General features: G+C 38.9%; 1 protein-coding gene across 5 annotated transcripts in view; it reads left to right on the top strand.

The window, feature by feature from the left end:
• Window positions 1-23,915, top strand: part of lrp1bb (low density lipoprotein receptor-related protein 1Bb) — a 374,780-nt gene that overhangs the window by 40,627 nt on the left and 310,238 nt on the right. The gene's annotated exons all lie outside the window — the stretch shown is intronic.

The raw sequence follows: 23,915 nt of genomic DNA, 5'->3' as shown, positions 1-23,915 counted from the left end.
GCTTCTTATCACTGTGGGACCAAACTGAATTAATGTGCTTCCTGCATGCGGTGTGCATTATGACCTTAGGCTAGCCTCAGCTAGTCTGTTTTGATTCTTGGCAGTATATTCTTCTGATGAATGGCGAAATCAATGTGGCTTGGAGGATGCGCTCATGTCTAATGTCAAAGTTTTGCCTTTGCTTGGAACATTTATTTTTGTGGAGGTAGCTGTTGCGCAAAAGTCCTCTAAAGCACGTTTTGGTACCAACTAGCTTGGCAATCTCAATAAAAAAAAATACAATTATTTATTTATTTATGTTTGTTACATGATAGAGCCCCCATTTGAGGCTGACTCACAGTGCACACAGCTCTTTGGCAAGCTTTAGGAGCATTCCAACTCCAAGAGCAGAACCTAACACTCGTCATATCGCTGCTAATCATTTAGGGTTAAGTGTTTGAATTGGGAACTTCCTAAATTGTCATCTCTACAGAAACGTACCCAATAAGCTGTTTCATGGAGATTCACAAGGTTGGCTCTTACTTTAACACTGTTATTCCTCTGTGATTGTGGCCAATGGTATTTTTTTTGTTCTAGTTGGAGAAACACTCCTGAGAACGACTGTATATCGGTTCCACAGTACATTTCCTGGCACGTCTCTCTGCCAGCACCATTTTGCTAATGTTTATGATTAGTACTTCATCATTCAGAGTGAGATATTACTGTTTTCCACTTCACAGGGCAGGCAGCGCTTCAAGAAATTGATTTTCTTCTTTTTTTTATTTCATTTCTCATTGCAAAATTGCAAGACCTGGTGTTGTCACTTTCTGTTAAAAGGTCGACCACGTACTTGAGAGATGTTACCCTTCATCTCGCTTCTGCTCATTGTGGGACAACAGCACAACAGTCCCTTCTCGCTTTTTCACCCTAACTTCATTTGAAATGTAAAACTGAGTCCGGAGACTGTGCCCGCCAAGGTTTCTGTACCCTGGAGGCATATGCCGTAGCTTTGCAGTGACCCTCATCATTCGAGTGGCTATATTGACAGGCAAGAGGCAGGTCAGAAAGCAAAGCTTGAGTATTACTCCCCTAGCTCTTCAATTTCTCATCTCGGGCCTTTGAAATGATACTGTGGCACCCATGAGCCAAAGGCTGAATTAATAATGAAGAGTCAAGAGACACCCGATGTCCAATTCAGCCAGATATCACCTTGGAGTGACTTTGCTCAGGTACTGAATCCCGATGGGCTCGAGATATTTGCAGCAAGGTTTCTTCCCTTAACCCTGCAAAAATGGATACGCTTTCTTCTCGGCTGGTTCACCCCGGTGACCAGATTTCAAGTCTTCGCACCACTGTCACAGGACATAAGCTGGGTGAGCAGTGAGAAACTGCCGTGTGATTTTCTTTCTTCTCTCTTTTTTTTCAGGGTAATTAAACCCATGTCTGCCCGCAGTGTCTTTCTCCTCTCTTCTGAAAAGCACAGTTTTAAATGAAACACCCTCTCTGGCTGTTGTTCTTTGCCGTGCCACGCTTGGCTTTGTAACGTGGCTGCAATCTGCACCCGGATCGTCTCCAATTTTACCGGGCCGGCATCAACAAACAAGATTGTTCTGCGCCTCTTTCCTTTTGTGCAAACTAATAAATTATGCATTGCCCAAACAGTATGTAGAGCCGTTGATCAATACGCGCTGCTGTTTTCATATAGGAAATTTACAAAGAGGTGCCTTGTCATTCTGTCAAACATCATTAGCCCAGCATAAAGAAGGATGGATTGTGACTTTGAGAGGAACACGGAAGTAAGGCACTGACAAATAGACGTACATTGCTTTGCATTTTGTTTCCTTGATTGCTTTGCTTTCCACATTGCAATTCCATTTGCCTTTTCATTGCTTATGCATAGTCTGAGTATTTCTATTGCTTAAGTGATGACTTCTTAAAGGGTATTTTTATGCTCTATTCGGTAAAAAAGAAAGTCAAAGAAACATAGAGGGAGGTACCTTGAACTTCAAGTGAGCAATGTTTTGCTTCTGCCGCAGATATTTCCATTTGTAACAGATGTGCACTTTCCAATATATTCATGCATTGTGCTCAGCGATAATGTACTTTCAAGGTCCAGCTAAGTCCAGTGGAAGTAAAAGGGGAATTAAATGCCACACGGACGCACAAAGGCAGCCGCTGGTCGGGAGCCGAGTCCGTCCTAGCACAGGTTCAAAGTCCATTCTCTTCATTAGAGTTCTGACTGGATGTAAGAGTTTCTCCTACTTGCGTGACCTTTTCTTGCGCTATCTGCAAATGAAGATGACAACTGACACAGTGGAGAGAGACACTGTTATTTGTCACTGTCCCCTCTGGTTCGAGCATCCCTGGCAGATAGTGTCTCATTAACGTAATAATTGATCATTTGCTCCTAAGTGTAATACAACAGAATAGGTTTTTTCCCCCAGTCGCACAAGGTGTTCTCATTAAAAGTGACCGGCTCAAAAGTTCAGCACACTGCCGAGATGGTGGTGCTGCACTCACTGATGAATCTTTGTGCAGCTGTCCCCGGGTGTCCCCCCCCCTCCCGCACAAGTTCAAACACAGCCCTCGTACCTTCAGTGAAGACCACAGGCAGGGCTCTTAACAGCCGTTATTTGTCCTCTGTGGCAAAGTGGGAGGAAGTTTGCGTGAGGGAGGTCAAGGTGGGCAAATGGTCAACAGGTCAGTTCAATTACACAGCATGTGATTGTCTTTGCTCTCTGAGAGAGGAGAAAGAAGTCTTAATGGCAACTCCCACATCATTCTCTTCCCCTCCAATACTCCAACACAGCAGATCAGCACGACCTCTCTGTGCCGGCCACCATGAAAACAAACAGAGGCAGTGGTCTGAATGAGAATCCATACAACGGGAGGACAAAGAGCACAGTTGTCTCGCCATAATGGGCCACCATGGCACTGATCTTAATAAGGGGAGTCTATGAGTCAGATAATGTTGTGTCAAAATGTCAGTGAAAAGGAAAGTGGCTGAAGTGAGAGGAAAGCGATAAGTCTACAAAAGAACCTTCGCTTGTCTTCTGTCTGGTTGGTATACTCAGATGTGCAGTATTTGCACAAGCTTATCTTGTGGCTGTAAACACATTTGCTTCCACTATGAATTGGGCTGGAGTCTCTGTCCATAGTGCTGAATATTGCTTTGTGTTTGGGTTGTAATGATAGGCTTTCTTTAAACTTTTATGGAGGAGAGAAATGAAAGACTGATGCGCTGGATAAGCTTGGTTGAAGTCCTGGTTTTTGTCCAGGTGTTCTCTGGCAAACTTTTGTCCTGCCCTGATGTTTTTTTTTGGGTTTTTTTTTGACAGCAAGGGCTTTAAAAACCGTTTGACTAAAGTATGCCTGTTTAATTAGATGGTGATGCTCTGTTTATATAGTCTATAATTAGATGTAATCTTTTGTCCTGTATACATTTTTAGACTAATTAAAGAGTAGAATGGTTGTACAAAAGGGAATCAATAAATAAAGACTAAGCAATAAACCAATGTAATTAGTTGATGCTCTGTTTATATAGTCTATAATTAGGTGTAATCTTTTGTACTGTATACATTTTTAGACTAATTACAGTGTAGCGTGGTTGTACAAAAAGGAATTGTTAAAGAAAGACTATGCAATAAAACAAAACAGTAAAAAACATGTGACACAGAGCAAAAGAACAATAAAGTGCGTAATACTGGCATAAATAATTATTATATTCAGTAGTGTCACCTAGCGGCCTAAGGCTAACACTGGGAGATGTATGTTATGAGCCCTTCTGCTGGTATTGATTTCACTGGATAATATTGACTTCTAATTTTATTTGAATTGACAGACAGCAGTAATTATGATATTCGTGATCCTATTGCGTACATTAGCAGCGTCTGTGCTGGTAGAAATACACTGTTTAAAGCTCCCACTGGAGTAATTTTATGAGAAGACTACAGAGCAAACAAAACAGACGAGTGGAAAAATGAAGAGTGAGGTTTATGGGATGTTTCTGTAGAATAGAGCACTGGTGCTTATAAAGCATGGGTTTAACTTTGTTAACTTTCCTAATGTGAACTAAAATATCATCTAATACCATTACATTGAGATATATTTAGAACATATCACAAGGTTATGTTTTAGCAACCATGTAGAATCAAAGTTAAAGTAATTATAAAGACGAAGTTCATACATATGACCTTTTTCCTTGTGATTCTCTCCTTCAGATCTATGTTCAGTGTTCTTGTTCTTTGCAGGCTCACCCAATACACAATAGTATAAGTGTGATTTGTGACATCTATTACAGACATGGAACTGGGCTTTAGCTGATCCATTAAAATAAATAAATAAAATAAAGCCATGGTAATTATATGTGTCATGCTGTGAAAAAAAAAAAATCCCTGATTGCAAATTCAAGAACCCTGTTTTCTTGGCACATTCGCTTCAGCGTAGGCCCAAGTGCCCTGAGGAGACACAGGAAGGTGGGGAGAGGGCAGGTTGCTGTTGATTTTCTTCACAGATAGGTGGAATGAGGCGTGTAGCAGCGAGGCGGAGGGGCGGACATGCAGCACTGTCTGATTGAGAGCGCTGTCCGTCCGTGATGACTTATCAAAGCTGGAGACTGCGGCTGACTGACCACCCAGTGGGACAGGTTTTGTCCCTGGAGGTCTGATCCTGAGGAGGCTGAATTCAAAGCACTTAGCTTAGTATTCAGCTCCCTAATCTTGGCTGAGGAGGAGTGAGAAAGGGGTGTATGAGTCACTGAGAATGATGAGGACGATTCGGTGCCTCCCTCTCAGCCCAGAGAGGATTTGGAATGCCTGTTAGACTGACGAGACAGTGGTAAATACTAATAAGTGCTACCTGAACGCATCACCATTAGTAGTCAGGTGTTAATCAGTAGAACGTGCTGGCGAACAGGTTTGCTCATTAACTGGCGGGCTAAATTTCCAGTGCTTATTACCTGTTTATTAGAGCCAGGCAGAGTATTTTGTGTGATAATATTACCTAATATAATTTATATTTAGGTTAATATTTTAGATTTTAATTTTATACTCTAACACATTTATCAAACCGTTTACTAAACGGTTGATAAAATTGATAAAATGATAAAATGATATTGTCAAAAATGAAACTCCAGTAGTTTAAGAGCTTGCTTACAGCTTGCATTAGCATTAGGTTTGGATCGTATATGGATTGGATGATTTGGCTGGATTCCATTTAGACTTTAGTATTACAGGAAAAAAAAATAGAGAACCTTAATAACAGTCAACGAATCATCAGCGGAGGTAGTGTAGGCTGTTTTGCTGCTTCTGGGGTTTCTACAGTGTACCACTGCTGTCCAGAGGCCTTTTTTGGCCAGAGAGAGAAGTGAGGACAAAGTGCTAGGTTTCATTTTTGTGTAGGTCACTCTGTCCACAAATTTAGGTCAAGTTGTGGAAAAGGTGTGTTTAACTGTATATAGAAAGTGCATCTCTGAAAGTTGGTTGAGTCACTGATCCCTATGCGCTCTGGTTCTGTTTACATCTGGCTTTTTCTGAGGTCAGGAAAAATCCAGACATGATCTGATCACCCTAAATGCACGTTGAGGTGAGGTCTAAACAGTCTCTTATTTAAACAGTGCATTAATGACAAATATGACGTTTACTATGAATTATCCAATGTGATTTTCGGTTCTCAGTTTTCAAAAGTATTGTTTAGCAGAAGGTGGAGCTACATGGAATTCGTAGCTTGTTTAGATGCAGCCTAGATATTTTTGTCATTTTAATCATGATAGTGTTTCATATTCAGATTTACCGGTTCAGCTGATACTGCTGTCCTTGGCACTGCTGCTGCTGCTTCTGTATATGTGCAAAAAAAAATTACTTCACAGAAGTGAGCAATTTTCCAACAGTTTGCTTCACATCAGAGGCTCGTTCATATGCTTGTTCCCAGAGACAGTTAACCTAGTTACTACGGTAACCATTCCCAGCGACTGTAAAAACTCATTTAGTGCCGGTTTAAACAATCATTTAATGCAAACCACAGAGAGACTGAAATGTGGCTGTTGATCTTTGCTGGTTGAATGTCTTCAGTTCAGTTTTGGCTCACAGAAAGAACAGACACATTTAGCTCTCATTCAGAGTCAGGATAAGGATTTTTATGTAGTCATCGTTTATTACATTATTTTATTTAAGAAAGATCACACGCTGTCACTGTGTTCCCACGACCAGTTCAGAGTTAGGGACCATCTAAAAATGGGCAGAAAAAATAGCTTAGCAGTAGTCTGACATTACTTCTTGGCAACATCAACTCACATACTTTCATGGTGTTCTCATGGCCAGTGAGTTAGAGACCATCTCAGAATTACCAGAAGTGTTCTTATTTTTTTCTGTTATTTTTATTAGTAGTAACTGTAGAAGTTGTAGATGTAGTACTAATAGTAGTAGTAGTAGTTAGTAGAATTAATAAAGCAGTAGTAGTAGTACCAGTAACTCCTTCTAAAGGACATCTGATAATGCTTCTGGACAACATCTACTCACACACTACCACAACATCCGATTCAAAGTAATAGTAGTAGTAGTAGTTTTTGTAGAAGTAGTGGTTGTATTTGTAGTTATAGTAGTTTTTGTAGAAGTAGTAGTAGTATTTGTTGAAGTAGTATCAGTAGTAGTAGTGGTAGTAACAGTAGTAGTAGTAACGGTAGTAGTAGTAGTTGTATTATAAGTGGTATAGTAGTGGTGTTTGTAGTTGTAGTAGTTTAGCTGTGTACTGCAGTTATAAACTACATGGTAATTTAAAGCAGAGGATTTTATTAGCAGCATTAAACTAAACTAAACTCTTGTTAATGTTTTTCATATTGTTTATCTGTAGGTTTGTTTGTGATTTCATGGCTATGGTGAAGATAAGAGGAATGTGAATGCTGATGTCCCTCCTACATGTCATTTTTATATCTTTTGTACTCTCTGGTCAAATGAAGGGCTGACCCCTGTGCCAGTCAGTCATTACACACAGGCAATTACGGTGTCATTCCTCTTTGCTTGGCATACTTTTAGCGCTATCTTTTAATTGAAGTAACAGGGAGTCATTTCATAAAGAATGAAGAGAACACGTGTTCCACCTGCCGTTAGCATGCTGAGGATGGAAATAGAATGGAAGAAAATCTCCTGGTGTACGGTAATGTAATTTCACCCAGGGCCACATTTTTAATAGTCAGGGACAGCTTTTTCCTTTGAGGTTTCATTCATTTGAGAAGGCAGATACTGCCATTGTGCTGCCCCAGCACCACTGGGATGTAAGGATTTTGCAGCTTCCTGTTGTTAATTGTGTGAAATTTAATAGGCATGATCTTTAGATTTCTGCCAGGTTTTACATTTACATATTTTGATCAACTGTCCTCCAATGGATTATAGACTATTTGAGTGAATATGATCTGTTTTCATATATATATATATATAAAAAAAAAAAACTAAATAAAGTCACGTTTTAAGGGCATCGCTTTATTCCTTGGCATAGAAATGAATGGTTTCAAGAAAGCGAGCACATGCTGTCTATATCTAACTACAAATCATATTCAATTTGATTCCATTTCCAAATGACTTGCTAAATTATGCATCACTTTTTAATTGGCTGAGCTCACAGTGGACGGCGGGATTGCTGTGGTGCATATGTGATGTGGAAGAACAAGCTGGAGGGAGTCTCGCAGCTCTCACCCTGGCCCAGCTTCAAAGGTCATACCTCCCACCAGCAGGGGGCTTCAGTCAAAATAATTTGTCTCTTTACCTTTCAGTGTTTTTCTGCTGGGCACGGTTGCCTTTCCACCAGAAAACGGCCAAAAAATGAGGACAGCAAGCTGTATTTAGTAGTGTATTCAAGGGACATTCATTTTAGCCGAAAATAGTCAGAAATGACACTTTCAGTTTGTTGAGTGAAATCGTGTCTGATACAAATGGGATAAAATAAGTCTACAGTTAACAACAGGCAAGCAATTCAGGATTATATGTGTAGTTCAATAAAAGGTCCAATAGTGGAGAAGTAAAAGCTGTGTACAGTAAAACAGAACAAAGAGTTTCTGCAAGATCAACAACTCTAACAACACAGTCAATATATTCACTATCATGTTTTTTTTTAGTGCCGAACAACAAAATCTAACAAATTAATGAAATTCAGTGTTGGGTTATTTACAGGCACACTCAAAGCCTAAATACTGTAGTAATTTAATTTTTTTATTTTATTGAAACTTGTCTCAGATTTTATCATTAGATTTCCTTTGGCATACATTTAACCACACTGACATGATTTTAATAAGCATAGTCAAATGGGCAATAATAAATCAATAAAACACTGATTTAATTTAATTATCCTTTTTTGTAAAATTTAAAAGATGCCCAGGAATCCCATGCCATTGTAATGCCAGGTAAATGTATATTGATGATAAACAATGAATGTTTTTTTTTTAACTCCATGACATTTATTTTAGTTATGGAATATTTTTTCTTTATGGAAGAATAGCTGCTACTATCTTTTCTCACATCCTAAAGGTGATTTACACATTACACAGTTTTACATTTCTGTTAAATCAAATAGCATACAATGATGATTGTTAAGGAGTTATCTTTCCTTTGCTAGTCTAATTATGTATTTCTATATTTAGCATGTGCCTTGTAATGTCTGCAGTATTTGCCTGGTTGGTGGTGTTTTCTTTTGTTCGCTTGATAAAATTAGGACTATTCGCTTGTCCATGTAGGATGTAAATTTCATTCAATGGGGGCCTCTTGGCTTTTGTGTACATCAGAAAACTGTCTCGGTTTACGACAGCTTCACTAAAACATCAAGTATTACCCAGGGCGCCTACATAGACTAGATAAAGAGTGTCCAGTAAGAACTGACAGTACAGTGGTTTATAATGTGCAGTCTTATATATGTGACTGCTCGAAGCAATAAACACAGTTTGTTAATGCACATGTGTTTATGTCAAGGAAATGTAAAATATGCAACAAACTGAAAAATCATAGTTCTTCTATGAAGCATCATACGTATTAAAGGATCAGCATGAAGAAGCTGGAACCTGGAGATGATGTTTATTCAGTATTCTCATAATGTTTAAAATGCATGTATGTCTCTGAGGAGTTTTTATTAGATTTACAAATATTTTTCCATTAACATTTGATATTAAACTGAAAAGACATGTAGATTATGTTTGGACCGTACAAGAAAAATAGGTGAAACTCCACTTATATATTTTTTATATTTTTGACAGTATGGAATTATATTGGTAATCATATCAATCCACACTTTAAATATATAGTATATAAATTATACTGGAAATACTGTAATTACATGGTTTAGTTGCTGTAGTTACAGGGTTTGAACGGTATCTCCACCCTCACACGTACACACGTACACATAACGGTCCTACAACTACAACAAGACCTACTTGAAACTCCTAGGCCCTGATATCCTAACTGTGGTGGATACCCAAGTGTCACCAGTGTCCTTTTTGTTTTATTAAAATATGGTCATCTTAGCATTTGAATTGAATGTTTTTAAGATGATAATCAGCACACATTCAACCAGGTGTGTCCAAACTTTTGACTGGTAGTGTATCTAAATGTGTATTTTTATTTGCGGGGGGTTGACTTGTACAAGTTTCTGCAGTGAGGAGAAAAGTACCCTCTGTTGTCTAAAAGGCTTTGACCTTCACCTGTCTCTCCTTGTTCCATCAAACCATAGGCTGTCTCTCTTGTCATTGGTGTCTATTGACCCTCTCTGTGGGTGACAGACATGATTATAAAGTCCAATGGAAGCATCTGTAGACTGCCTATGCAGTAAAACCACTTAATCTAGGCTGTTTGCCGCTCTCCTCAGGTAGTGCAGAGTGCTTTGCTAATGTGAACTGCATTGCATAATAGTTATCTGTATGAAAATGCACTACTGACTAATGCACCATTAGCCTTCCTAACTACTTCAAGCGGCATATAAATTGCAGGTCACTGACCTGTAATAAAGTCGAGAAAAATGTACATTTTGAAACATTCTGGCCAGTCTAAAACCTTGTCTATTAGTCTTAATGGTGATGAAGAGTTGGATGTACAAAAGGTTGTAAAATGCCTCTGTTTTGGCATTAATGAACTCTTGCTTGAGCCCCGTTATCTCAGATGACATCAGTCGATGGCTCGGAAGCCTACCTGGATTTGTCTGGGTAGACCTGACAATAGGGACCTAAAGTGGATTACAAAACACTTGATGCAACCTGCAGTGGAATTGTGTAAAGCTCCCACTGAAACTCATCAAAGAATTTAACCAAAAGCAGAGAACACTGCAAACATCAGACGTAACGCTCATTTCCCTTTAGTTACAAGGATCTCAAGAGGTTGCCAAAAACATCTCCAAGTGATAACCACATGCTTCTCGCACCGTTTCCCCCAAGACTCTCTCTGACCTTGACTTGCATGCTAAAACCTCTTTAAAAGTCAGCACATAGCCTGACCTCAACACCAGTCCAGAACAGTAAACATGCCCAAAGAGAAGGTGCCAGCAAGCTGGCATGGGAGCCAACCCACCTGCCTCTGCTGCCAGCCCATCTCAGTCTCCCTTGCGAGGCACGATGAGCTGCCATCTGATGAGCCTGGCGCTGGCCCCCAGCCCTTTCATAACCAGTCAAGCCCTCCAGTCTGGCTGCACCACCACAGCACTGTCCTCCTAGTGTATGGCCATCTGGGCCTGCACAACAGTCTCCAGGGACAAACATCACATTGCCAGTGGCTCCCACTGTGGCTATTCTCCTGACTGCCTTCCTCGCAAATGGCAGGTGATAATGCAAGTCATCCATCTCCCAAAGTTCAATCAGTAGCTGTCAATGCCAGATACTGTAATATACTACCTATGATATCATAGAGTAGAATAGGCCTCTATATCTTGAAGTTGAGTTTTTCGCCCTCACCAAAAGGCTGAATGTTAATAAATCTTTTCCCTACAACATGACTGACACCCCGGAAACTTGTAGTGGGCGGTGCTGTGTTACAAAAATAGCTTAAAATCGTCATTTTTTCCAATCCTTACAAAACTTGATCCACATGTCCAGGTTATGGCTCAGCATGCCTGTTTAAATGAACTTAATAAGTAATAATAAATTAATAACTAATATTAAATAAAGCTGGCACTGAAGCACACTAATAGTTTTTTGCCTAATTCTGAAATTTCGAGGAGAATTTTGTCACCCTTTTGTCAATAGGGGCGATGCTCAGACTGATGTTCACCAATTGAGGCACCAGTGTTGGTGTAGTGCAGAAATCCCAGTCAGTGTTTACTCCTTGTATGATGTTCTCCTAACTTGCCGTCTCTGTTCCCCATTCTCTTCAAATCTGATGGAACACTCTTTGGATACTTGTAAACTATTTATTGGTATCAGTTATAGATACTCTCGGGTGGCTTTGGATACCTGATTATATCTTGCATGCAGTCTTAACACCTTGGCAAAGAAGCATTTAAGGGTTTATGCAATTGTCATGTTCCCATGTAGAACCATTGTCTTTACTACAGAAGAGTAGTACAGAGAGGAGTGTACAGAAAGCTACACTACTTCCTTATTGTTGTTCAGTTATTTTGCTGTGGCAGAGTTCCTGTTTCTCAGCTTATCTAATGAAGGCTATTAGCAGGAATAATGTGATAATATTTGAGAAGGCATCAGATGGTCCTAGGTTCTGAGACTGTTAAAGGACTGCTCAACTCGGAGAAGACTGACCCTGTCACCTTGGCCTTCTACAAGTTGATTAATCATTTCTCTTGACAGTTGAACATATGGTTGAACATTGATGTGAGCATAGAAAGGCCAGAAATAGTTTGTTCCAAGACCAGTCAGGTCACGCTGACCTTACATGTACTAAACGGCTAAGGAAGTCTTGTAATGTAAATGTAGAGTGCAGTAAATACATTACACAGCTCTGTTGTTGGGGACACTTAATAGTTACATGAATCCTCATCAGTTTATGACAACACAACAAAACGTCAGGTATATAATCTCTGACCACTGAAGTTAATGTTAGATGGAAGTGTATTACTCTGGATTGCTATGGATTGTTTGGCAGTCTTTTCTCTATTGATTATCTATCCACCAGTCTTTATGCATGTTATTATTTTCAACAGGATCAGCGTCAACAGTGAAACAGCTTAAATCTCATCACATTTCTCTTCTGAAGGGTTTTTTTTCTCGGAATATTAGTAACACATGTCTCTGTAGTCCAGGTTAAATCTTCATTTGCTTATAGGCTCTAAAGCTTTTTGAGCTATTCACTCTTAAAGGCGTCATATAATGAAGAACCTCTTGCTTTTTTGGACTAGAGAGTTTAATGTAAAATGCAAACACTGTTGTTTTAAAGCACACTGTATAATCTGTAGTTCATATAGCTTAGCTTTGAATAAGCCCATTTTGGCTTCATTGCTTTGGTGAAGACACAGCCAACTCAACCTACAGAGGTTTGGCCCACTCACACTCTTTAAAATAAAGGTGCTACGAAGCGTCCTTTGTGTACCATAGAAAAAGAACCATGTTTTGCAAAGGAGATATGAGTGTGAGGAACCTTTCAGTTGGTATTTCTTAAAACCTTATTCACAACCAGTTCTTTGTGGAAACAAGAAATGTCTCTTCTTCAGTGGCATTGCTTAAAGAACGCTTTGTAGGATACTTTTTTTATTTTGCATTTACAAATTATAAGGTGACTGCCAGTGCCGAACTGATTTGTCACAGTAGTGGTCAGCCAATCAGAACTTTTTTACAGACTGTTTAACAGTCTTTAGGGGACAAAGACTAGTGTAAAAAAGGCCATGGAAGTCTTATCATACTGTAAATATATTATTTGAATTGAATTCAATTAAATTTAATCCACTTTATTTATCCCTGAGGTGCAATTCACGCTGGACACACAAACATAGTAAGAAACAATAAACAACAGATAAAGACCAAACTAAGATTAACTAAGAATACCTGCAGTCGCCCAAAATAAGCCTAATGTAAATACAATTAATGTAAGTGCTCATTAAGTAGTGTGATAGCTTCAGGCGTAAGGGTTGTTATATTAATTATATTAGTTATGTTTTTTTTCTTTTTTCTACATGCATTCATATTAAAAATCATAAGTGGAAAATTTCATGTGTCTTTTAAAGTGAGAGCTTATTTGAAGCACAGCCGCAGACCAACAACCTTCAGTTTCTTTAAGAACCTTTCAACTGCTGGTTGGTTCTTTAAAAATGTTATTTCTGTAAACTTCTATGTAATATAAAGATTATATTTCATTTAAAAGTTCCAAGGCAAGGACCTCTTGTGAACTCCTATTTTTAAGAATGTGAGGCAAGATCATTTCTCTAGTGTTCCCCTTTAAACCTCCTTTCTGGACAGCTTCTAGGTGTAGTGAGAAAAGGTCTGCTTTGTGGACGTCCTCTCCAACATAAACAAACTGCTTTTGATATAAATATGAACTGGCTTGATACAGATATCAGGGGCTCGTGCTAATCAGTTATGCATAATTCATAATGCCCGTGCACACAGAGGGAATGATGGTTATTTAAAAACCTTTATTGAGAAACAATTGGTTGACTTGATCTAAATGATGAAGACCATTTAATAGCCTGGTGCGAAGTCTGAAAAAAGAAACTGCATTAAGATTTAATGGTTAATTACATCGAAAGTCACTCACAGAGTTCCCTCAACACTCGCAGTATCATTGTTAGTCAGGAGGGTTGGATGAGATAAGGCGGCAATAAGCCACTGAGCGGAATTTTATCTACTGAGCCGAGAATATACCTTACTGCACAGCTGCTGCATGCGAATGATTGAAAGTTGAAAGTCTAATATTTATCCGAGACAGAGCTGCCTGTGTCAATACCAGACAGCAACTATATGTCACCCTCACTAACTGGTATTCCCTAAGCCTTCCTCAGGATTCAAAGGAACTTTTAATTGGTCGATCTACACTCCAAATGTTTGTGGACACCTCAACTAATGAATGCATTCAACTACTTTTCCCCCATTGCTAAGTTGCACCCTGTTGCTCACATAGATGCATTGCTAAGTTGTACCCATTGCTCACATGGATGTGCAAATATGCACACACACAGCATTTGTGTTGCAAAAGAATAGGATATTTAGGAGGAGATAAACATGAACCTATTGGCACCATGTCTAATACCAGGCATGGCCTAGAGGGGTTTAATGTATAGAATGGGACTGTGTTCTCTGGGAGTGGAGTAGATGGTGTTCCATCCAGTACTTTCAGGGTGATTTGAGGTGGTGATCATCCAACCTCCTGAACTCACTAATGCTCTTGTAGCTAAATGCAATAAATGCGTTCAATAAATGTCTTCCTAAACCCTAAATAATCTAGAATCTAGTAGAAAGTCTTTCCTGGACAGTACAGGGTAAAAGTCTTTGTAACACTCTTGATTTAGGAAGAAACGACAAATGGGCATGTGTCCCAATACTTTTGTCCATTTAGTGTATCCATTAGATGTTGTTCAGTTGTGCCTTATTTCATACAGAGAGTACTAGAAGTACATTTTAAACCCTGAAAGGCTGGTATTTGTTGCAGGAATATGTGAGTAATGACTCTTGGTGGAGCTGTAACTGCCGCTGTCATTCCATAGACATAAAACTCTGATGGTGCCGTTGATCACAGATGCCTGTACTCCTTGTTCCCCCGGACTGTGCAAATGTTTTATGATGCCGCCTGTATTTTAAAGTGTCTATAGAGAGCAGCATTCAATTATTGGAGAGTCAGATTACAAGGGCATTAACTGGTGCACATCCAAGGGAGCCATTTGTACCCAGTAGGAAGTCTAGGAAGCTGATCTTAAAACCATTCGCTCACGACCGTGTGCTGATATCAGCGAGCTGATATCAGATGAAGCTTAGGTGTCTGTGCTCTGTGATGCTGGCGCCAAAGCAAGTTCGTGTCCAGAGGCCTTCATTTCGAATGTCAGGAAGCATAGACTATATGTGGGTGATCGTAATAGGAGAGATAATATTGCTATCAGGGCTTTTGTAAGTACAGGAACAGTTTATTATGTGTGAGGTTACAAACAGCAGATGTTGCTGTACCGCTTTGCTTGCAGTGTAAGTCAAAAGAAGTCAAGTCAAATTTATTTGCATAGCGCTTTTTACATCCTGATGTTGTCGCAAAGCAGAAATTAGCAATAAGACTAAAAGAAATGAAACAATAGAACATGCAGCTGCCAAGCAAGCAAGCCAAAGTCCCTCAGAGCTGGAGAAAGCCATCCTCCTGTGGTCCAGACCACCTGTACATGACTTATAAACAGTATAATGTCACCTTAACACCAAACAATTCCATTGTTACACACACACATTTACTGATATAAATTTTTGAGATCACTGCTCTCCAAATCACAAATCTCCATTTTTGCTGTAATGTTTCCCTCTAATTTTCTACCCGATTACCCAATCCCTGTTCATGTGAACTCCCCTTATCACTAGCAATGCCCCCAACACTAGGAGGGTAAAGACTAGCACATGTCTCCGCCGACACGTGTAGTTAGCCATCGCCTATTTTCGAGCTGCCCCTTATACAGCATTGCTAGGTAGCCAGCGCACTCGGAGGAAAGCAGGGCTCCCCAGCACCGATACAACTTGTAACAGATGCCTGTGCTGACCAACATCACACTAGGTGTGATGTGGGGAAGAAGGGTTTCAACCCACCCTTGAGAGAGCAAGGCCAATTTTGCTCTCTCTGACTCTGGCTGCTGATGGCAAACAACATGACCTGAGATTCGAACCAGCATTCCTCAGATCATAGTGGCAGCGCATTAGTCCGCACTTTTTAACTTTTGAATCTTGCAGTTGTTCTTTACATTGTATTCAGATTTCATGATGAATGGACCAGTAAAAATGCTCCAACGTGACCTGGGATATTTCTTTTAAATAATACTGAATCAGAATAGTCATATATCCAAGTGCTGATACATAAGAGGTGTGGTTTGAAGGTGTGGAGTTTATCAGATGCTGGGAATGCAATGCTAGGTAGGCGAGTGGTCTGGGGCAGGTAGCAGGAGACCCCACCTGTCAGTCTTCCAGCTTTAGGCAGGACAGGTGGGCAGTTGTTAACTTGGAACAGAGTACAGAGATGGAATTGATTCTGTAGTTCTGGATTCTTGGAGATTTTCTGTGAAGTTGTGGCATCATCACAGTATTTATGACATTGGGTTGTTTCTATTTGCATCCATCACAGATGGATGTTTCTATTTTAAAGGTACACTTTGTTGAGCAATGTAAAACCACAATGCAGCCTAATTGAGTGAACACATTTCTCATAAACCAGCTCATGCTGCTGTGGTTTTCTGGTTTGTAGTAGAAAGTCTTGTGTGGACAGCAGCCGTCATTAGTTCAGTGATTTGTGAGTTCATTATTGTGGCTTGGGTTTCCGAATATAATGTGGGTCTCAATGCAGTATAGTTTTTAATGCTGCTCTTGGCCCAGCCAGAAGTAGGCAGTGAACTGAAACCAAAAGCTGCAGTGCAGAATGAGAAAAGAGGCTCGCTTTTATGCTTGTAATTAACAAGGGTCTTGGACACACCTCGCTGACTTGCTCTCTTCCACAGCTGTATTTGACCTTTTCTCTCTGGGCAATCAATGCATCACCCAATAAGGCAACTGTTGTGTATTAAACCAAAGTGAGTGTTGTGTCTTGCGTACCTTGCCATGAAACGAAACATATCTCCAGACCTGTCAAAACTTGGACTCATTTTACTGTTACTCAGTTTTAATACCCTTCTTGCCATAACCATGGAGTCTGGGAGCCCTATACGCAGGATGCCTATGTGAATAATAAGCAGGGTTGAGGCTCTGGGGTAGGCCTGGGACTGTGTTGAGCAGATAGGAGAAGACACACTGTTTTTTTTCTCCTCTGTGCCTCCACGTGGGACAGAGTCCTGTCTCCAGCACGGCATTTTCTTTATTGACTGCTGAAGGATTTTGGCGCCTGGCTGCAGGGACTGGACACTGTGGATCTGCATGATTCAGCAGCGATAAGGCCACTGGACAGGGTTGGGAACCAGGAGGAGCAGGATTAGAGGAGCAGAAGGGTCGCGGGGGCAAAAGTGGGCAACAGCATGGCTCCATCGGGATTTGCAAACAGCTCCACAGAAACTTCTTTGGAATTCAGTGTAGGGCCTATCCAATATAGATTTTTTTCACCTGATAGCAATTTGTAATGAGAGAAAAAGTTTGATAACCAATAATAATGGCCATTATAATTTAATATGGTAACATATTAAACAGACTTTGGTTAAAAAGCTATATTGACTGATTTAACTGTCAGCTGGATTGTCTAGTAATATCATCAGTTTTTAATTTCTCACCTTTTTCCTTATAATGTAACTGTATTTGACTTTTTGTCCTAGAATTATGACCAAAAACAGTGGTAATTCATTCTTGCTTGGTCATTTTATCCATTACAATGTTTTTTGTGTGTGTGTTTTAAGACTGAAGTATTTAGATGACCTCTGTTGTAATTGGCTGCTTTTTCTTATGTCTTATGTCTCATGTCTCATGACTTTGTGCATGGGTGGAGCTGCTTAAGGCTGAATGTAAATATGTTGCACGTGAACAGTAAATTCAAAATGGGTAGTTTCACATATGGACCACATGGCCTATGGTGTGAATGGTGTGTTTTGTAGGTTTAAAAATGTTCACATACTACACCTAATTCTTGTTGGAAAACAAAGTGAGGAAATATGGTTTAAGTATGGATTGATAATATAATATGGACCCTTTAAACTAAAACAAATAGCAGGAACTATAACATATATATATATATATATATATATATATATATATATATATATATATAGTGTGTGTGTGTATCACAGTAAATGTATTTCACAAATAAGTCACTGACTGACTAGCAATGATTAGAAAGTGTCAATAAGCTCACATCTATCTTGTTACCTGTTTGTGTCATATTTATTTACTTTGCCATTGCCATCCCCGGCTTTTGTCACCTTCATTCAAAACCAAGCCTCTAGTGGTTAATTACGCCAACTTCTCTCTCTTCCTGTGCAAACACTTCCTCTATCTTCCGACTTCACACACTAATAAATCCACATGGTTAGATCTGTTCAATAGGACAGATACGACGAAACAATGTTTGACAGTCTATTTACCATAGAGAGGCATGTTCACTGCTGCTCATTATCAATGTAAATATTTTTAGAGCACAAGATAATAACAAAAAGCTTTTTTTTCTCTTTTGAAGGCCAAGGAGCATTTTTAATTGGTTTGACTTTGAATGAAACACAATGTTAAAGTTGCGCTGTGTGCACTGACGTGAGGATCAGGATTCACTTTATATGCAAATGCATTATTAGGCCCTTGCACTATTATCTCTCGTTATCTCCGGGTTCTCTGCCAGATAATACCTAACTTAAAACTTAGGCCTGGTTGCCGACTTGGCTTTCTGAGCGCTTTGTTGACAGCTCGTGTAATTGCTAGATATAACACACAAAGTTAAATGTCCAATTTCAAAGCCTACAGGAGTTTTTCATCATCCGTAACCACAGTGTCCCAAACCAAAATCCAGTTATCACCAACCGCTCTCACAATCATTTAAGCTGTGTCGCGTGAAAGTGAATGCAATGATATCAGTCTTATTCGCAGTAATGGAGGACGGGGAGAAAATAGAGCTTAGGAAACAGAAAGCGTGCCAGACGGGAGTTTCATTTGTCCAGATGGAGAGAGCGAGGGGCGGGCCCAGCAGATGGTGGATTTAAGTGGTGGGGAACGGATGGGTCAGCATTTTAATACTGAGGGTGAAGGAGACAAACTCCTCAAGTTCCCTCAATTGAGCGGAAACTTGCAAGTGCGCGATGTTTGTTTTTTATAATTACAGGTAGAGTGGAGGAAAAGGGGAAACAGGGACATCCATTTACTCACATGTTGCTAGGATATAAGAAGCGGTGAAAGAGGCTGTGCTGGAAAGTTTAAATCAGGCTGTCTACTGAGTGACAACCATAGGAACTCTTTTCTTGCACTTTCTTTTGTTAAGGACTATTTTTAACGTTTGAATGTGGAGTTCCTTCTAGTGCTGGGCGATATGTTGTCTACACTCTTTAAAAGGGGCAAAAAAAGGGTCCTTAAAGACCTTCCTTTGATAAATGAAATGTGTCAGAGTAACAGTAATCCTGCTAAATCTGTATTTACTCATGAAAATGAGTTCCTAGCTTAGATATACAGTTTGATTCAGTTTTATATGAAGTGTTTTAAGGGCACGTTTTTACACCTGAAAGTCCAGAACAAGGTCAGTTGTTGTTTCATTATATAGATTTAATCTGGTTAGTTTTTGGTTTTACATTAGAGTTTAGTGAGCACACTAAACAACTTTGCATGATTTACCTTATGTCCTATGTGGGCTGCTTCTTCCTATACTTTCCGTGCATCTGACATCAGTGTGTTGTCAATTTATTGGGTAGCCTTTCCTGGTAAAAATTCAATGAACAGGTTCATTTGGTTCCTCTCTACTGCTAATATTATGTCATTTCTACCAGCAGCGCCAACATGAAGGGCATCGCTCGAGACTAGTTCGAATTTGCCAGCTAAACATGCTTGTCTTGCTACAATTATACCATTGCTGATAGATAATTGTCCCCATGAGCTTCCGCCACTCATTTTTCCTGTACTACCGTTGTTTAATGGGTGATGATAGCCTGCCGAAACTTCCTGTGATCGGTCCTAAAGAACTGACAGAAAACTAACCGAGCCATGCTTCAGTTCAGGACCGTCTTTTGGTCTGACAAACCTTTGGTCTAATGGACAGGACTGTGGTCTGAGGCACATTTTACATCTGCTATTTTGATTCTGACGAAACTGAAAAGTTCATAGGTGCAGACCATGCAGGGTAGGTGTGAAAGCACCCAAACTGTGTCATTCCACAGGAACAATCATGCAGCAACAATGTGCAACAACTACACACAATTTATTCATTCATTTAGATGGATTACAATAGTTCGTAGTAGTTAGGTCTTTGGTAATAATACATGTGTAATATGTTTGTAAGAGATTTGAAATCCCCTACATTCAGAAGGTAAATTAACTGTAACATTGACAACTTTCCCAGCATTTAGTTACTATAGTACTTGCTACACATGATGACCTTACTAAAGTTCTGCCTACACTAACACAGGGGACAATATCTGGATATTTTATTATTTAATATACCAGTGTAACTATGAAAGATATTTCTATTGTAAAAGAAGCTCCTGTGAGGTTAAGTAGGTTTTGTGAAACTACAGATTGTTTGTCCTGTTATAATCAGGGCTATAATCTTGTTGGAACATTTTACAAGTGCATATTACAAATGCAATTATCTTCACTCCATTACACACTTGTAATTACCCGAGGCAGAATATGCTGTTTAATGTGTTTAATTACATGTATGAAAACATGTGTAGTTACACATAAATAACAAACAGTCATTAGAAATGATGGCTATAAAGTGAGACCTGAGAACTGTATGTCCATGCCCAGAACTATTATTGTTTTAGGAGTATATGGTTTTTAATCTATTTAGTGCCATTCATAAGTAAAAAATTGCTGAGTTCCCTGCAATAAATGTGATGTTCTGTGTGCTTCTGATTGTTTTGACCTGTACCTAATAGATAAGAGTAGTTGGCCTCCCTTCTGGAAATACAGTTTTGGTTATATTTGCAATACTGTGTGAAATTTCCTTTGGGTGATCAGAACAAAACAGTCCAACAAGCAGTGTCAGGTTTATAAGATATTTTTCTTCTTACATATGATCCATTAAAAACCATGACACCAAAATGTAGTTGAAAAATATTACAATACTGAATTTTATTAATATTTCTCTGCACTTGTTCCTTTCCAGATTGTCTCACATCCCCATTGGTATGATCAATGGCACATTTAATCTAGTAATCTGTGTATCTTTTGAGTTCTTAAGGGCAACGAAAATGCAAAATGAGCATATCATTAAAGTTTCATCCGAAATTTGATTAATGGACTGCAATTTAAATGTGTGCCCTTCCATCATTGAACTCAGTAATTAGTTGCCCAGATGAAGTATGAGGGAGATACATGAAGTATGAAGTATAAATGAACACCAGTCAAATTCCCAAAGAGAGCAAAGTGACCAGTCCAGTGCATCTTAAGGAAAAGTCAGAGATTAATTCTCAAATGTTCCTGCGAAATGGCCCCAGACGTTTGGGGAAATTGACTGATTTTCCTCTCATCTTTGGATATAGAAAAGGAGCAACTGGGGTAGATACGTGGCATGCTGACAAATGTCTATATCTGAGAGCATTTATTATCATTTTTGAGAGGAGTAAAGGTTGCACTCCACATTAGCGGCCTGCTGGCCTGTCTGTCCATCCAAAAAGTCAATTTCTTTTTTTCCACACATGGATCTGATCTGGAACAGTTCAGCATAGATATAAACTCAGACAAAAACAAACAAAACAAAAAAAACAAAAGCAAAATAGCTTTTGCTATTACTTCAAGTCCCCGGCAGTAATCAAGGTCTCCAGCTTTTCAGATTACTGAATAACCAGATTTCATGAAAGTCTGAAAGTTGTTTGGTGAAACATCATTTAAAATTTAGTTTTATGAAATCCTGATGAAATATTGAGAAATTTAAAGTAATAGTAATACTTTTGCGACATTCTAGACTAACGAGTAGTGAAGGCTTGTGCAAGGACGAAAAGATAGCTGCAAAAATTGTTTGCTTTCAGTGGTTGGAGAATATCTGTTGCTGTAAAATAAAATTCATTAATAATAAATAAATAATAATAAACCTGTCTGGCGGAGATGTAGCATGTTTAAACATGGGAGAATGGGCTCTACATGTCCCAAAGTATTTAGACACCCCTTTTAATTAGTAAATTCAGCTCCTTTAAGGTGTTCTCATTGCTGACACAAGCGTTTAATTGTGCACACACAGCTTTTATAATTTCCATGGAAAAGCATTGCTAGTAGAATGGGACGCTCTGAAACAGCCGCACACAAGGGCAGATATATTTTATTTCGCTGTTGGGGAGGGGCAGTAAACAAAAAATATGTCTCAAAAGCAATTCCTAAAGAGGACACCAAAGGGGACTCCAAAAATACTGTTTAAATAAAGGAACATAAAGAAACAGACGTTGCCATCATGAAAGAAAACCAACAAACAAACAAACAAACAAAAAACATTCTCTGGTGTCTCTGCAATTTTATCTGACCTATTTGTGTTTGTTGTAATATTGTTTTTTTATAAATAAAATCATAAATAAAATCATAGCAGCTATTTTGCAACACAAATAATATACCATAGAGCTTAATTGCATGGGATAATTATATATATATATATATATATATATATATATATATATATATATCCATGTATGCATTGCAGTGTACCAATTTGGGGGCTGCGTTGACGCACAAAATTCACCCACAAGGTAATAGAGTGAATAAAATGCAGTGAATAAAGATCACCAATGAGGAATGAGGTGACCAAAGCTCTATCAACTCTATCAATACTGTTGTCCCTAGTGTTTTTTTTTTTACCAAAAGACCTTCACATTTTTGAGCTGTAATCTGTTTGTTGGACAAAATGGGGAATTCATGGATGCTGTCAGGATGTTTTCTACTGTTGAATGGAGACCTATGTAGTAAATTTTTATTGCAGCCTTCAATTAAATGATGGCTCAGAGCAGAACAGGGTCTTTACAAATGAATACTGACTTGGCATGTGCCAGCAGCCACAGACTGACAGAAAGGCAGGAAACAAACTTTGTCAGCACACCAAAAACATTTGTTAGGTTTTTAGGTACCATTTTAAACTCATTGTGTTTTGGCCTTCCTCTGTGTTTCTCAAGGAAATCTTTTAATTGGTTTAGAACTTCTACATGATGTGAAGGTTCTTTGATTCACATGTTACTCACAAGAAACATTGCTTGAATTTGTTGCTAACTGCTGTGTATGTGTGCACACAGCTGCTATGCTAGCAGCATTGTCCATGTCCTCGTGGGCTGTAGGCTTTGTGGTTCTGGAGGATTCAGTAGGGAGAAGGTCAGGGCCAATATACCCCAGCCCAGCATGGGAAGACCTTCTTTGAGTACTGTTTCTGATTTTGCACAACAAGGTCAGCAATAAACATCAAAACAGCAGAAGAGAATGTATTATTATTGTGTATTATTGTGTGGAAATAGCAAAAAGAGGCAGTGGGATTGGCTGTTGTCATGGTTGCCACTGACATCATCACGTTGTATTAGGGTGTAGTATTACATTTTGCTTTCCATGGACATGTGCTGTAGCTTTAATTAATGCACATAATCAACACTTCAGACAGCGACCCTTATTTTTAGGAGTGAAGGTTATATTGATACTTAATCATGTTGCCAAGCCAATCAATTAAAATCTTGATTCTGTCGATTAAAATCTGTTTCAAGTTTTAATAACACTGCTGCATAACATTGACTTAACTGTGTGTAATGGCACATCTGTCTGATATGTGCTATTAACATGTGCAACAAAGTTAATTAGGAATATTTTAAAAACTTGGCCCACTTGCGTTGTTTTAAAAATGTCCAAACATCATTACATAGTCTGGATTGCAGAACGAACCCCTTTCAATCATCCAGGATAACCAACTGAACTTGAAGTTGATTTGAAAAATGTCCATTACTTGATGCATTTTAAATGTATTTTTATATGCTTTAGGTTGTGTTTGTTATATATTGTTGCTGTCACGAAAAAAAAAGTCTCTAGTGTCTGTTTTTCTTGTTTCTGTTTTTAATGAATTGTTTTTATTTATTTTTATTACATTTAAAAATATGTAATCTTGATTTATGTCCAAAAATTAAATGTAATTAATGGAACCATGAGAATGTTTTAATTTTTGAAAGTTTAAAAAATAGGGATGTCCTGATCTGATCCAGATGATCGGGATCAATGTCGAACCAGG

This window comes from Salminus brasiliensis, chromosome 8 (assembly GCF_030463535.1).
Source record: "Salminus brasiliensis chromosome 8, fSalBra1.hap2, whole genome shotgun sequence".
NCBI lineage: Eukaryota > Metazoa > Chordata > Actinopteri > Characiformes > Bryconidae > Salminus > Salminus brasiliensis.
This window is presented reverse-complemented; position numbering and strand designations above follow the sequence as displayed.